The 17,548-nt window shown below is 42.8% G+C and overlaps 1 protein-coding gene across 3 annotated transcripts in view; it reads right to left on the reverse strand.

Annotated features, from left to right (window-relative positions):
- MFHAS1 (multifunctional ROCO family signaling regulator 1) overlaps positions 1–17,548 on the reverse strand; it is a 35,107-nt gene that overhangs the window by 10,938 nt on the left and 6,621 nt on the right. The window contains exon 2 of one of the 3 annotated variants that reach the window (XR_013774359.1): positions 15,223–15,313. The exons of the other annotated variants lie outside the window; for them this stretch is intronic. The gene's annotated coding sequence lies outside the window, so the exon portion shown is untranslated. The remainder of the gene's footprint in view (positions 1–15,222; positions 15,314–17,548) is intronic. 3 annotated transcript variants of the gene reach the window in all.

The following is a 17,548-nucleotide window of genomic DNA, read 5'->3' on the forward strand; positions in this document are numbered from 1 at the left end:
GAAGAACAGAGAATAGAGCACTTCAACACTGCTTGGATAGCCAAAGCATGTGTCGCATGCTTGGTTTCCAACAGCAGTTGGAAAACAGGGCTCACATGAGAGCCCTGGCTCTCAGAACACCCCTCTGCATTGCATGCAGTCCCGTACCCCTTCATCCATACAACTGCCAAGAAATCGAGTCTGGAGAAACTACAGCTCTGTGACTGGCTGTTTGTTGTTTTAAGGTTCAATAGCTGGAGCATTTACACAATTGCATCAAAACTGTCACAGAGTAGGGTGAGATGAATATCCACGTGCACAGATTTCTCCTTCTGCTTTAAGTGCAGGAAACGCCTTCACACACTGGGACTTTGCAGCCAGCTCTAGAAAGAAATCTTCCAGGAGTCTTGGCAGAAGTAAAGGGAAGGAGATGGTGCCTCACAACAAGCCTGCTTCTACTTCACACAATTTAAATCTTCTCTGCCACTCTCTGCTTAGATGAAACAAATTACTTGCTTCATACAAATGTTGCTGTGCATGACACACAGCTTATTCCCAAGTGCTGTGCACAGAAAATATTGCTCTGTAGTGGTGTGAATTTTTAATACACTCCTTGCAGCACTGCCTGCATGTCACACACAAAAATATTCCCCAGAAAGATAAAACACTGCATTTGATTTAGTTCTAGATTTGTGAGTGACCTATCCACCCGGCCTCCTTGAGGCAGAGGGCTGGATAGAGACCTCGATTTAATTTTTTTCTCACTGAAGGTCATTCTCCTGGCTACAAATATAGCCAAAAAAAGAAAGACTCTGAAAGCAGAGACACTCACAACATCACAAAAGGGAACAGAGCAGGGTGAAAAGCACATTATGAACAAAAGTTTCATAAACCTCATATTGCAGTCCCCAGTCAGAGGAGCTTAGAACTAGCAAACAAAAACAACAACAGAACTCCCAGTTTGTCAAAGAGCCCTACTGGGACAGACTGCTGAGCAAAAAAGGCAACAGAGAAGAAAACTCTGTTGGTAAGTAATGACCACAACATCAGGCTGGTGAGCAGAACCACCAATTAGGTAGAGCACATGCCCAGGAACATGAGCCTGGGATTTGAAGTAGTTTAAAAAGAAAGGGAAGTCTTGAAAATAAAGTTTGCTCTGGATATGTGGAGTAGGAAAGGCAGTCAGTTGCAAAACAAAGGACTAGCTTACAGAGGTGAGTCCCCAAGACCAGAAGCTGATAGTACAGAGAAAAGGGTGCAGAGAGCAAGGGTCAGAGCTTTCCAAAATATGTGACAGGAACCGATTTCTCCCTTGAAGGGTTCAAGACCAGAAACACCAACAGCTTCCTTGAGCACATATGAGTCTCTTGTGGCTGCCCAACTCCAATCTAGAGCATCTCAACTGCTAGAGGGATAGGCTCAGCCTTGGGGCTGTGGGCTGATCCAAGCATTGGACAACTTTCCAGCTCCTATATTCACAGCATTACCTGTCTCTCGAGCCAGCACCTCATCTCTAGGCCTCACAGCTCTGACTGTGGACATATATATGATGGCTGCACAGGAAATTGTTTTCTCAAGGCTCTTAAATCATGTGAGGTAAAGGAAGCATAAAACAACCTCTGGAAATAGACAGCAGTGCTTTTCAAAAGCTTGGAACTAACAGGTCAAGCTTCAGAACCCAGAGCTGTACTTCTCCAGGCCAAGAAACCCAGAAGTGCTGCAGAAACCGGCCTTTGCTCACTCAAGCCTAGGCAGCTTTTCACCCTGCACTTTACCTCCTACCTAAGGAGCTACCTGGCTAATTACCCTGTCAGGAAGCCCAGGGCTGAGGCAAAGGTGCTTTGCAAGGCCTGTCCAGGAGACACAGGCAGATGTTGTACCTGGCAATCACTAACTCTTATGTTTTGCCACTCAGGGAATGGGAGTCACACAAACACCAGCAATGGTCCAAAAGGCTTAAGTGGATTAAATACCCTCCCTCTTCTCGAAGTCATAATAGGGTCAGCTATCTCTTAACGCATCACTGTCACAGCAGAAGAGGACATTGACACACCCAAGCATTTTACAAAAGCTCTGGGGAAGCCGCTGGCACTGGATCAAGTAACCTCAGGGTAGAGAACTTGAGTGGAAAGTGTTCTGGATATTCAACTCAACAGCTACAGGGGGTTAATTATGCAAATTCAAAATACCAAATAACAATTAATAAACTAGTTTTCCCCTCATGAGTTGAGATCATCCCTTACCAGTGTGGCAGTACAAGGTTTCCAAGTACAGAACCTGGAAAACCCTATGTTTCCCCAAAACATTAGTTAATTATATTTTTCTCAGGCACATATAAATTAACTATAATTAAAAATGGAATTTAATTAAAAGCAAATTAAAAAGAACACTTACATTCTCCAGACCAAACAATTTAGTACTTCCCATTTGCAGACTCACAAACACAAATGCAGAGAGCAGTAAATGATCAAAACAGCTCCACCAAAATAACTCCGGGAGCAGTTGTGAAAGTTTGAGCCTTCTATCTCCTGCTGGAAGTAGAAAATAAGCAGAGAAATAAAAGATGGTTGCCATCTAACCCGTTCCTAAGCCAGTGTGGGTAAGTGATTAACCATCAATATATCTGCACAATGAATGCAACTTCTCTCTCCTCCTTCTGCAGTCCATGAGATACTGAGTGTAGACAGCACGTATGCCAGGTAACACTGACATTTCAGCAAATTGCCATGAGGAGAGAGGGCTGTGACTTGTGACCCTACTGCTCCTTCCAAAAAGATGAGGAAAAGGGATGAACAAGATGCCATCTCTCCACTCTCTTCCATGAAACTCAACATACTTCAAATAGTATTTCATCATGAGTAGCCTCCCTTGTCCAGCTTCATCTCTATCTATTCTGTTGGGCACTCCATCTCCTCCCTGTGCAGTAGGGAAGGTGGAAACAAGTAATCTCTTCCCATTAGTGACCATAGGGGGCAAGCAAAAAGTACAGCATAAAATCTTAGAAAAATAAAAGGGGGCACTGGGGAAAGATGGAGAAAATAAAACATCCTTCAAATTGCTGCATGTTTTGCTGTCCTTCTGATATCTGAAAAGATTTTGAATTGGCAGGCTGCAACACAACACTTTCTGACCACTGCAATACAAAGCCATGAAAAATTGATTTGCTTCGTTAACATTTTAGGACCTCATTAGCTGGAATGAAATTGACTGTCACGGCATTTTAAGGGAGAGTCATGGTGTAATGAGCTCAGTGGAAATTACCCTCATACCAGAATAGAAACAGGCCTGTCACTGAGTACCCAAGCCCGGAATCTACCTTTTGGTTATTTTTAATTCCACCCCTTCAGCTGTATCTGCCATAAGCACTTTTTCAGTTTGCCAAGGCAAGGCACCAGCTGGAGAGAAAGCTGTAGCCAGCCCCAGCCTGTCTGTTCTCACCCAGTAACAGCAAAGGACATCTGCACACAGAGCATCCACCTGAACACAAGACACCACTGGCTGCACACAGTCCAGATAACAACAATTTCCATCAGCCCATCTTTCCAAATGGCTTATTTCAAAGCTATTACTCCTCCATCACATAGGAGATGCTGACCCTTTTTTCATCCAGATGATCAACAAACTGCAGATCCAACTAAATGGAAAAAAAGCAGTTAACAGGCAGGGTCCACTGAAGTCTGCAGGGAGTACCAGGATTGGTCACCATCTTGCTACCTCTGTCTCTCTTTGTTTAGGTCACAACACATTAATAGGTAGCATGTGAAAAGCCAGCCCCCAGAGCAGGCCGTACAAGACTCAGTCCCACTGACTTCCAGCTTCATGGAACTGATGAGACAGAGCCAAGACTCTGCCCGCCCTTCTCCTAAATTCAGAGAATTAGTCAATATCTAGCTACTAATATTGCATCCAAAACTGGCTGATTGTTTTCTGCCTGCTCCAACACAAAAACTAGAAAACCTCAATGCAGGTCCTACATAGTGCACTTGAGGAAAAAAAAAAGGAAGCACTGATGCCGACTGCTACAACTCAAGGATTCACAAGCAGACCAGATCATCAACTGGCAAAGTGTCCTTAAGCATTGCTAAAGACAAATCCATCCTGCTGATGACAGACTAAGGCTGGGAGAGCACTTGGGACAAGTCTTTTCTCTTATTGGCTTACTCCTTCCTCACAAGATGTCCATGCATGCCATGGCTGAAGGCAGAATTCTCGCTATGAAGCCCCTCTTCTAGAAGTTGGCAGGTGTCCAGTTGGGAAGTGAAAAACTTGGAGTACTCCCTTGTAGTAACCTTTTACACTCTGTCAGACATCCTTTCTTCTCTCTCTCTTTTTTTTTTTTTTCCTTTTGCCAGCCAAGAAAAAGAAGAACACACATGCAAGACTTCCATTCCATCTACATGTTCTGGCCAACAGATTAAGTGAACTCCTTTCTAGATAAAAGTAACTTGACTCCATGAGTTGCTGCTGGCTTATTGCAAGGTTCCAGTGTGTTTTGCAAACTGAACTGGAAGGAGATGTATTTTCAAACCTGTGATGGTAAGTATTCTCTCCCAGATCACTTAAGCTGAGATGTACGCACAATATTCCTCTGTAAAGCTATTCTGGTTGCCCTAAACCACTTGCTGCTCAGGACAATCACACAGGCCACTTAAACACAGGAATATCTCTTTTTTTTTACCCTTCAACATCAACTCGTCTAAGGAGAAGAGTCTTCACACCAAAGATCCTGCTCATATTCAAATGTTAAATCAAGTGTTTTACCTGGTTATTGAACCAACTTGAACTCATCCCTCTCTAATTTATCAACATGACTTCATACTGAAGTCACTTTAGTGGGGAACTTGGTCTATGGACACACATCACAAAATTTATTCTAGGCTCGTACTTAATTGGAACAAAATGCCGCCTTGGCATTTTTCCTTCAAAGCTATCCACCTTCTGTATAGTAATAACTAATTTCACACTACATGCTGTCCACAGGTATGGCTTTAGCTGACCAGGAAGCTGTAGAATCAGAGAAGCTACCATAATTACAAGGACATCAGATATAACTTCCTTATTTATATATATTTGTTTCATTTACACTCTTAAGTACATCCTTTGTCAAGTGTTTCTTCCTTGTGAAACAGTGTGATGCAGATTTCCATCAAGTTATACGGCTAAAATCAGTGGGAGTAGAGCACTTAGACCCTCTTGGTCTCATGCGTAAGGCCACTATAAAAGCACTGCTGGTACCCGTGAAGTGGCCAAGCAGCACTGCACAAAGCTCAGAGCCTGAGTCTCCCAATGCCAACAGAGGTGAAAACCTGATTTTTTGAATCTGCTCTATTTGTTTGGCTTAAAGTATCTTTTGTTATTACCAAAATTGCTGTCTTTGAAGTTTGAGGGACCTGCTGGCTTTCTCTTGCTCAGTGATAGAATAAAGCTCTGTCTGTCCTTTTCCTATTAACAGCTTTTACTTGCTCCCTTTTCCAGAGATGAGAACTAATCTTTCAGCTTTTCTTTTTGTGTTGATTTGTGATTACTCAGTATTTCCAATAATTTAACCACTCTTTTCTGAACCCTCTCATTCCCTAATATCCAAACAGATGATAGACACCTAATTGCTGTAAATCAATGCAATAGCTAGCTTTTTCTTACAAATACCTTTTTCCCAATGAAAAGTGCTTATTTATGAACTTAATATTATAGATTATTTTATTACCTCTGCTGAGACCAATGCTTATTGCTTTTTATTCTACCATTGGAATGCCTCCCAGTGAGAAGTCATGTGAATACAGAAACAATAGCTTTGCTACTTAACTCTTACAGAATTCATTGCCTGCTAAATGCCATCTGGTCTGGGTTCTCAGTGCCCAAAAGTTAACTGCAGCATTCATCTTTTCTGTTTAAAAACCGCTTCTACAGTAGTCATGTTTGTTAATGGAAAAGGAAGGAGCTCTTGGTCCCAGAAAGAACTCATCAGCCTCCCAGGGAGGCAACATGCTGTCAGGAAAACATTTAACTTTTACACTATAGTCTCTACTCCCCTGCACCTTTCCCTCATAGGGAATTCTGTCATAGAGTTGAGCTCTCTCTTGGTCCCCTATTTGTGCTGTAAATCAGTATGACTTCTAGGTTTTCACCAGGTGGATAACTCTGGACTACTTACCAGTGTCATTGTAACACAGCCCTGACTCCCCTCGCCTCCTTCACACCTTTTATCATCTCCTCTGAACTACCAACTTACTGCCTCTCCTCTGGATGGGATCTGTCTTGGGAGAAACAATCTTAAAACTCTACAGTCATCAACTTACACTATCAAAGAGGAGACTCAGGGACATCTTAAGCATACACTGGAGGTACCCCAAGAGTGAGGACTACTGGGATTGAAAGAAAACAGGAAGCAGCAGGATGCTTGCTCTCAAATGCCAAGTGCCAGAGTTCAGGTCCCTAATCAGGCCTCCTCTGATAGGAGGTGAAGCAGGTGTAGCAGATTAAGAGGTAGCTACTGCCAGAAAAGTGGGAAAAATGCTGGCATACTGGAGGAGAAGAGGATACATTTCAGAGCTACATAAGAGTTCACACCTTGTTTTAGTCAGTGTACTTTTCACAGTATAATGGCAGAGCAACAGTCAAAGAAATAAGGTCAGTCACACACGCTGTGTGTGCTAATGCCATTGCCATTACAAGAGAAGTAAATGCTGCACTTTGTCTAGGACCACAGTTTGTGCTGAGATCCAGGAGGCCCTAGAGGACTACCAGTGTTTTGGACACCAAGGGTTAAAAGGAGTAGAAGCCAGATTGGACTAGATCAAGCCTCTCCTTCTCTTCACCACCAGAAGTCTGCTCTGTGAGTGAAAAATTCTGAGAAAGTAAAGATCTAAAAGCTGCTGCTATCTGTGCATGTAAGCATTTGCATGCTTGGTGCTAGTGGAAATGTGTCCCACAGTTCTGGACTTCACCAGCAACTGCCTGTGAGCCAGAGGCACCTGCCTCCCTCCTTCCTGAGTTTCCTACATTTTGTTCTTAAACACTCAAGCCAAGAGAACAATCCTCCAAGCAAGGCAAAGCTTTATTAAAAATTACTTTTGATTAAAAAGGGGTTTTAAATCATTTTGTAATGATGACTGGATTATCCACATCACGCTGCATTGCACAACTGAGAATAAAGCAGCACAGAGCAAGGGATGAAAGCGCTGTCTCCAGCAGAACCATAACTCTGTGGGCAGTTCTCAGTTCCAATGATCACCTGCAAGAATCAGATGGGATCAGATGCCCTCAGTACATGCCAGAGAAGCAGAATCATGCACAAAATTTGTATGATGCAGTAGCTGAAGAGCAGAGGCTGTTTTGCAACACAGCTTTCAACCAAAGGTGGTGTTTCAGGGAAATACTGACGCTAAATGCTTCAGAAAACACAGCTAAGAGTAGTAAACTCTGACGTGAAGCCTCGGTATGGGTCTGCCATAAAATATGACAACTTGTGATCTCATACTGGTGATAAGCCAGAGGCTGGGTCAAGAACTGCCTTCAAGCTGCCCAACTCACTACAAGGACATGCTTCCAGAATCCACCCTGGTGCCCAGGGGCAGGAACAGCCATGCAGTAAGCGAACAGCCACACTGCTCAGCTTCCCCCTAGCCAAAGACACCTGGCCACACCTGCATAGCTGCCAGCTTTTAATGGGAAACACAGTTTTGGCATCTGCAAAGTGCTGGGCCGAAGTCTAAGTTACAGACTCAGAGCCAACCTACTGCACTTCCAAAAATGGCCCACTAAGCCGCTCATCACACCCTCTTCGACCCAGTGGTTGGCTGGGGGGGGGTGGTTCTTTAAATTTTTTTTCTTTTTTTTACATCAGATCCCGGTATGAATCACTAAACTGAATGTGATCTTGCCATGCCTGGCAACATTTTCTTAATATTGTGTTAAACTTCACTGTAGGCACTCAAAAATGTGTATGGGTGTATGTACCTAACATTCTAAACACTTCTATGTCAGAGAAGTAAGAGGTGATTTATTTCAAAGAAGGACAAAGAACAAGTTAAAACTAACAGGCAGCTTCAAAAGATTTGTGGTAGCTTTCCATTACAAAAGACACAGAAAAAGGTAGTTGGGTTTTTTTTTTTCTGATCCCAGGGAAAGGTTCCCAAATACTTCTTTCATCCAAAGAAGTCTAGTTTGGCTCAGCCTTTGAGGCAAAACACATTGCGTAGGAAAAGATGCACACAAGACTCAACTCTTGATTGCTTATTTCAGCACCTCACCCTTGGAAGGCTCCAAGCTGACCACAGCATCTACTTGCTGAGCTGAATTATTTGCCTATGCAAGCATCAGTTAAGATCTTGCCAAAACCATTAATGATCGCCTCAGAGCCTGTAGGGTTCCCTCTGGACACACACATGCTCTTTTGAGAAACTACAAACTTCTTGCTTACCCAAGCTCCATGAAAATGTCACCAATGATAGATCATGGCATGATCCTTCATGTGACAGCATGAGCAAGATTCCTTGCCCAAAACTCCTGACAGTACAGGTTCAGGTATGCAGATCTGGCTGGATCTTTTAGTTGGGACAAAGCACACTGGAGTTTCAATCCCTACATAGCTGACACCATCATGAACCTGAACAAAAGCACTTGGAAATGACTGAAGCTCCAGAGTGAGGCTCACATTTGCCTCCATTTTCACCCACTGAACATTTCTACAACTGTCTACAACAATAACTGTCTACAACAACTGTCCACTATAAGATTAAAATGATTATAAAGTAAGAAATAAATTCTTGCTCAGCAAATTTCTGGGATATTGAGATCAGCAAGACAAGGCATCTCTTCCTAACATCCCAGTTGTCTTTCTTCACTCCATCTCAATATGAAAGCAGGCATGGGATGTTTGGAAACAAGTCAGAAGGCTGTAGAAGCAGAGCAGTTAGCTATAATAAAATATGAACTTGAACCTCCACAGAGAAAATTTTAACAAACACGTTGGCTTAAAAAACACCCAAAAAATAAAAACTCCAAAGCAAAATGAGTAAGACAGTTTGAAAGCTTACATTACATATTCCTGACACCAAGAGCTAGAGGTGCTCAGCAAGGCATGATTCCACCCATTGCATTTTCCAGGCAGGGATGGCTCATCCTGGTCCTAACAATGTACAGTGAAAGATCCATATATTAAAGTGAAACCAGAGACATGACTAATTCCCACGTAAACTCCCATTGTGTCTTCTACCTTGCTGCCAGTCAAACTTCTTTCCTATACTGTCCTCCTTGAATTTGGAGGATAAGTGAAGTACAGGGGTGTTCATGTGTGTTAAAATCCATCACTACTGCCACACACTCCATCTACAAGATGTTGAAGAAGTTCAGAGCCATCAAAGCTCTGAGCCCCAGAGACCCTCTACTGAGCAGATAGGGCTCAAGAGAGATGAGTAGGGCTGTAAAGGAGTCCCAACACAGCACTGGCACATGCTCAGCATGAGCAGGCTGCCCTCAGAGCCCTGAAGCAGCAGCATGGCCGCCTGACTATACAAAACCAATTTCTTCTTTCACACTGCAGCCACCACTTAGTGCCCAACCAAAACAGATTAAAGCTGTTCTGTAGTAAAAATAACAGTTACCAAGAAACATTGTCAGATTACAGTCAGGGGAAGCTCTTTTTTGTTTGATTTTCTAAATTTAGTCACTTTGATATACTGGAGTCATATGGATATGAGAATTTTCCAAATCTAGTGAATGCATCAGTGTCTGAAACAAGAACATGAAAGCCTCTTGGACAAAGAAAGAGGCTGTTCAAAAGGAAGATTTTGAGAAACGCACAGGCAGCTGAAAACTCATCTGATTATGCAACGAGTGTAAGTAGGCCTGGTACTTGCTGCTGACACCCTGGTTTGGAAACCTGCCACCAAGCACCCTTTGCTTTAGTACATTGAACATCATCCAGCAGTTCTGCCTATAAAATTATGGTGGGTTAATCCTGGCTGGATGCCACATGCCCACCAAAGTCACTCTATCACTCCCTTCCTAAATGGGACAGAGAAGAGAAAATACAATGAAAGGCTCATTGAGAAAAGAGCAGCGAGTGATCACTCACCCATTACTATCATGGGCAAAATAGATTCAACTTTGGAAAATTACTTTAAATTTTTTACCAGTCAAATCAGAGAAGGATAATGAGAAATAAACCCAAACCATAAAACACCTCTGCACTACCCAGAAGCTCAACTTCATTCCTGACTTTTCTCCTTCTAATTCTGACTACCTCCCCCCTCTCCAGTGGCACAGAGGGTCAGGAATAGGGCCTGCAGTCAGTTCATCATAGATTGTCTCTGCTGCTCATTCCTCTAAGGGAAGGACTCCTCATACTTTTTCCCTTCTCCAGTGTAGGGCCCCTCCCACAGATTGCAGTTCTTCAAGGACTGGGGTCCCCCATGGAGTCATCCTGCCAACAAACCTACTCTAGTGTGGGCTCCCCTCTCCATGGATCCACAGGTCCTATCTGTAATCTGCTCCAGGATCTCTCACAGGATCACAGCCTCCTTTGGGCATCTAACTGCACCAGCTGCAATTGTTGCTACGAGGGGTTGTGGTTTTTTCTCCCTCCTTATATGTTATCCCAAAGGTACTACCACCATTGCTGATGGGCCTGGCCTTAGCCAGTGGTGAGTCTGTCTGGCTCTGTCAGAGATGGGAAGCCTCCAGCAGCTTCTCAAAGGAGCAAACTCGGCAGGACCCCACTCCTGCTATCAAAACCTTGCCACACAACCCCCCCCACCAAAAAAAATATAATATATATAATATATAATATAATATAATATAATATAATATAATATAATATAATATAATATAATATAATATAATATAATATAATATAATATAATATAATATAATATAATATAATATAATATAATATAATATAATATAATATAATATAATATAATATAATATCCCAAAAAATACAGCCACACACAGCAAGGGTGAAGGAAGCACCATGCAGACCAGAAGAGGAAACAAATCCTCCACCTCTTCCCCTCGCTGCAGTAGCACAGACATACAAAAAAGATAAGTTTGTCCATCTTCCCCTGCCTGGAATGTCTTGGAAATGTGGAGAGGTCCACTTGCTTGCTTCTCTCTGTACATAGCACGCTGGCTTCGGGAAGATAGAGTCCAGATGAGGCTTCCTCAAGAAAGCCAACAAATCCAAAGGGATATCCATACCCTGTGGTTACTCCTGCATGCATCTGCAATTTGCAAGACACTGTCCATAGAACAGATCTCTCAAAGGTGTACAGAGCAGCCCAACTGCCGCTTCTGCTCCTGTGTGTCCCATCATGACTAAATCCCCCTACTAAGGAAGGTCATTGCTCCTATAAACCACTCACAGCTTCACAGATGAACAATCACAAAAGTAAGGAGACAACTAAGTTATGTAGCTGCCTCAAGTCCCCCTTTGGTCTCATATAGACAAGGTTTCAGCTGTTCAGCTCTTTTTGGGGGGAAAAAACCCAGAATTCTATATAAACAACTTGAACTACTCCCTATCACACATCACAATAAATACAGCTGCATATTATTACACACTGAGGATGTAATCCTGAAAAGTGCAAATATCAGCAATTTGACAGACAATCATGCTATTTCCCCCATAATATAGTAAAAGAAAATGTGTACAGTCTGGTGAGTTAGACACAATATCCAGAGAGGGTGGAAAGATAAAAATTTAACTGTCAGGAAGGTCAATATGCTTATCAGAATGGATCTTTATCACCAGCCATTAGTCCATCTTTTGGTACTTCATACTTTATTGATCTCAGTTTATCTGAGAATTTTAGTAAGAGATGAAAATGTAGTTGTTCAGACATGGCAACAGGAATATTTAGAGTATATGATTGATGTCAGGCAGTCAGCCTCAGAGAGAGATCACTGCCACTCCATCCTCTACACTGTACAGCCTGTGCATTTCAGCTCTGCACATGGCTAAGTTCTTGCTTTCTAACACTATCTGTTCAGAGAAAAACTGCTTGCCATCCATACCTGACTGCTGCTTTTAGGCAAGAGGCCACAGAGAGTGGACAGAGGTACCAAATAACCAGCAACAGAATTCCACAACAACAGCTAGAGATGCAGCACGGAACTGCTGCACCATGCAGACTCATTGTCTGTACTGCAGGACAGTTTTGCAGCTCTGCTGTGTCCATCATAAACTTTCAGAAACACCATAACGATGCCTTTTTCTTCTGCTCTGAGAAGCTCATCCTCTGTATGTAGCCCATGCAGCAAGGGGGAGGCATCTTCCTAAATGTGAGAACACTTATTTTGGGATAGCTTTGGGACAAATCAGCCCTTCTAGTAGTCCTCTACTGCCAACCTTGCACTGATACAGAAAAACCAGATGCACTGCACATGCCTCTCAGTCAAGCAAGGCCAAATCACTGTATACCTTCAACATTTTTCCACAGTGTGGTTTCATGGGGCAGAAGCTGCTAGATGCATTGGAAGCAAATTAGGTCAAGCACCTCTGTCTCAAATCAAACCCTGCAGACTCTGATGCTGTGGAAACCATGGAAAATTAATTTTTCAGGAAGTTCATAAAGAACTCTACCCTGCTACATGGCAGGATCTGTCCCTTATTAGATACTATTGCTCACTGGCTATTGCTGGAGAGAAAAACCTGCTAAAAATGTAAAGAACATGCTCCAAGAGGAATTCAGCACACAGACTGGGAAATTACTACACACAGATCAGTCAAGAAACAAGTATTGAGTGAAGCGTGCCATAATCTTGTATTCCGTTAGGACAAAAGCGTACAATGTTAATTTTATCACCAGTCATTTGTAGGCATGAGGCACATAAATCCCTGTCCTACCACTATTGTACCTTTGTTTTGTTCCTGTAACAGGAAGAGACTGAAAACTCTACAAAAAGTGATGGGTACCATGAATGAGGGAGGAGGGACCTTTCCCAGAACTGTATAGGTTCCCTCAGATAACACAAATAAAAATGCTTCTCTAAACTATACTTTTGGCAAACATAACCCTAAAACTGGATAAAAGAGATATCCTGGTATTGCTTTCATAAAGAGTCTTGCAGAAATGCACTTAGATAAGCTTGCAAAATCCCACCAATATAAAATTCAGTGTATCCTAGATCAACAACAATACAGCTGCTTCTTAAGAGTATTCAAGCACCAAATCCAAGTCAGCACTTGGCAATACAAGGCAGGTCTGAACAGGATTTGAGATAGAACTTTATTTTGTGCTTTTATTTTGTTACTTGCCCTTGGAGTTCAGTTTAGTCTGATCTTCACAAAGCGCTCAGTTTAATGGACTTCCCAACTGAAACACCTTGCTCATCTCAAAGCTGTTGTTTGATTCATGCAGGGCTTGTCATGGTGAAGTGCCAATTCAAAATTAATGCTACCTTTCGAAGTCTGTAGGCCCTTTTCACACTTATCCCCCAGGAATCCACAGCTAAAACCAGTAAGGAGTATACTCAGTATACTCAGTGTTTACCCAAAAGCTCAGAGCTCTTGAAAATGACCACTGGGAAAACAAACAAAAAAAACCCCAAAAAAACAAAAAACCAAACAACAACAACAAACCAACAAAAAAACCCCAAAAAAACCCACCCCACAAATCTAAAATTAAGGTCTTGATTTAAACCACAAACAACTCCAGCAGGCAAGCACTCTAGCAGTCACAGCTCAGTCTGAGCACAGCCTCCATCCATCCACTGGCCACAGAAAAGTCACCCCTAACCACAGAACCTGTGTAAGTCTGAAAATACAGTACCACTGACCATGTTGGCAACCTGATCATTGTTACCACCAAGCTTTAGCCAGGAAAAAAACCACAAGTGCAGTATGTCTTCAGTCTTCAGTAGCCTCTTGAGGCAGAACCATAAGCCCTCAAAGGTGGGGACATTCAGTCCATTTGAACATTCCAAATTAAATTTCTAAACAACCAGCCGTGTTTTGTTTGTTTTTTTCACAGGTCTTGCACACCCCCAATCTCAGTTCTTACATCTGGTTCCCAAGAAAGGAATTGCTAGAGGACAAAACTCTCCCAGCTGGTCTAGCTGGAACAAAGGCCACATTCACACAGCTGACATTGCCATTCAAGACTGTAAACTTCATCCATGCAACAGCTTCTAAAGCACCATGGCCTCCTCATCCTCTGTATAAAACAGCTCCTTCACACTATGGCCAAAAGTGTGAATCAGCTCCAGAATCACCAGAATCTCACCAGCTCTCCTGATGTAGGCAAGACCACCATATAACATACCATGAAGGCAGGTTGAAACTCCTGTAACCCAAATGCATTACTTTCTCAGATGCAGGTAAGTTCTTAGCTAGTCAAAAGCACTGACCCATTTCGTTTGCAGCAGTGGAATTCGGTGGTTATAATTCATACAGTACTTTAGGCACTCCCTTCCCAAGCCTTGTCCCTACAAGGAGCTCCCTGAAATAGGCATCCACAAGCTCCAAAGAACCTGAGAAAAGGTGATCTTATTTGGCACCAGCCTGCTTACTCTCACAGTTGTCCACATCTGTATGACAAGCACAGGTACCACAAATAAGGAAAGGGAGATAAAAGGACATAATTATCTCGCACTCAACCCCCAGAACAGAACAGAATTTTCTTTACCTATCTACAGAGGTTATTCTTCCTCTATTCATGATGGGGGCAAGGGAGAGGTAAAAAAATTTAAAAGTTGCACACTTGAAAGCAAATTGGTTTCAAGAACCAAACAAGTAGCCTGCACTGCTACTAGCAAATTACTAATTTGGTAGCATGCTAGGCTACCACAGTTGCCTGCTTAATAGTGCAAAAGCAATGGACACCATAGCATACAGGAGAATTACCTACCAGATGCACTCTGGTTTTTGTTTTTAAACTGATTTTTTTTTTTTTTAACATTTCTATCCCTATGTCAAGTAATATGTTCACATCCCCAAATCACAACAATGATTCAGCACTGATAGTGGTTTTCCACCATCCTCTCCTGAGATACATAAGGAGTAGGCCCCTGTAATACACCTGCATGTGGATCGTTCACGTGTTAAATCTCAACTAAACTTACATGGGAAAACTTTTCCCACTTCAGTGTTTGTAGAAGGGTGTCATATCACCAGATGTGTGAGCACACAAGACAATGCAAATTCATGACACCTGTCTCCACAGCATAGTGAAGCAGCACACAAATCAGTCCTCACTTAATCAGCTGACTCCAGAGAGGGAAAAACCTCCACAAACAGCTTACCTCACCCTCACAGTCAGTAGCTGTTAAACGGATCTCACACAATGAAACAAAGAATCACCTGGTACCCAGCGACTCTTTTATAGGTCATTTCCTGTAGAGACAAATTTCAGCAACTGTAATAACAAATACAAACCAAAAAACAGAAAATGAAGAAAAAAAAAAAAAAGGACTGAAGACAAAGAACTCCAAGAACAAGCTTTGATTCACTAACCAAACCAAAAATATCCACTCAACCAAACCTAGCATCTCCCTGGCTCAGTGGTAGCAGATCAAAGTCCAGACACTCAATGCCCAGAGATTATTCCCATAGTGAACAGGTCAGGGCAATACAACTTGTTAAGGGTCAAACCAGAAGAGATTCCCTGTACCAGAGCTGACATACCAGGAAAGTTTTCTTTTATCAGAAATGCATAGGAACTTTTTGTGTAAGGAAGAGGATTCCTTCAAGGAGTCTTAACTGTGCATGCTGCCATTCTAATTTCAAGTAATTTCAGCAAGTTCTATATTAAGAGCTTTAAAATAGACACCCCCAAAAACACCCAATACAAGGTAACCAGACACTGCAGGACAGCTTTAAGAAGGCAGTTAAAAAGCCTTAGCCTTTCTTCTGGCATCCACATTCCCTCCCGTTCCTGCATCCTACCAAGTCAGATTGTCAGGCACAAGCCCAGGTCTGCACTGACTACTTCAGTTCTCTCCAAAGACTGATTCCCACATCTATATCCCACCAGGGACAGTCCCATGGCAGCTATCCATGCTGCATACCACACTCTTCCTCTGGCAATTTCTCAGCTTCTTCCAAGACCACAGAAACATTTGTTGTCCCTTTCAGCATGTTATTTAAATTAGTGACACAACAGACACCAGACGAGGACTTCAAATACTGACCTTGTAAAACACAAGTTAAAATGAAGGAAATCTCTAAAAATCTGTGGTGGCACATAACCTACTACTGTGTTTCTACACTGTTACCTACAGCAAGTCACACGAGTCAAGGCTGTCCCTTTAACAGCACAGAAATCAGCTCTAGTCAGTGTACTAAATTATCCACGCTAGAGTCACAGAATGACATTAGCTTACTTAAGTCCAGCAACAAATCTATGCTCTTCTGAACCATCTATGCTCTTCTGAACCATCTATGCTCTTCTGAACCACAGGGCCCTGTTCAGCTTTACCCTGCCACCCAGATCATCTACGTCCAAAGCTCACATGGTGCTGAAATCTTGTCCAACTGTCTCCAGTTATGCCACAGTACTCTGTTGAAGTCACAGCCTGCAGGATAGTGTGACAACAGCCCCAAACCAGCCATAGCATCTACTTTGAAGGTCAAGCAAAAAAGACTCTACCTGCAAACAGGGAAAATAGAAGGCTACCTAATCCTAGTATCAGACTCTGTAATAAGCAGGTGTTGCTCTACTGCAATTTTTTATGAAAAGAACCCCAGCTACTTAAAGCATGACTACAAAGTGGAATTAGATACCTGACATAAGCCTTTCACTGGGCAGCAGCTCAGATTTTGAAGCAACTTCTTAGCCATTCTGACAAAACCAGTCTCACCTGCTCTCGCCTCACCTTGCATGGGGTGACTTGACAGCATGACACCATAGGATCTTCCACCTCTGTCTCCTGACTCCATCACAGACACCTCTAGGGAGGTCATGACAGCTTTTGACTCCAACATGGTGAGCATGGTTCACTTTGAATCATGTGCATAAAGTAGCCTAGCTTTAGCCATGATAGAGGGACTCACAGGTGAACTACATTATGAACTACCTTCATCTGTACTTGTACTTCTTCAGGTGACTGGCAGTATAATCCCTGCTTCTGTTCACCCTCAGTGTGGGAGACAGGCAGAGTAGAGGCTTGTGATCTCCTCCCTGCTCTGATACCTCAAGAAGGGGATAGCAAGGCAAGTGCAGATGTGCACTTTCTCTCCACAGGAGATCTCTTGATAGTCCTCCAGAACCTTTCAAAGTTTCCCAATGGCTCTGGAGCATCCTTTTGGATAGGGGGTGCTAGCCTCACATGGTATCTTTGCCCATGGATTTCTATTTACTGTCATGTTTTTACTCTGTGAAAAATCACATCACCTTATCTTGTGTGATAGCATTTTGTCCATCTTCTGTGATGGACACAAACCCAGGCTGTCTTATGTCTACACTCATACAGTCCCTTCATAAGGCAGGAGAAATCCCTCCCAGCCCAAACATCAGAAGAATCATGCATAGGATATCAGGACACTTTATGCAAAAGACAGTCTGAAAGAGCCCATGGTGACCCAGATCCAGCCTAGCGCAGGGCAGTGGGAAACAGCAGCAGGGCAGTT

Source organism: Erithacus rubecula (assembly GCF_903797595.1).
Source record: "Erithacus rubecula genome assembly, chromosome: 5".
Taxonomy (NCBI): Eukaryota; Metazoa; Chordata; class Aves; order Passeriformes; family Muscicapidae; genus Erithacus; species Erithacus rubecula.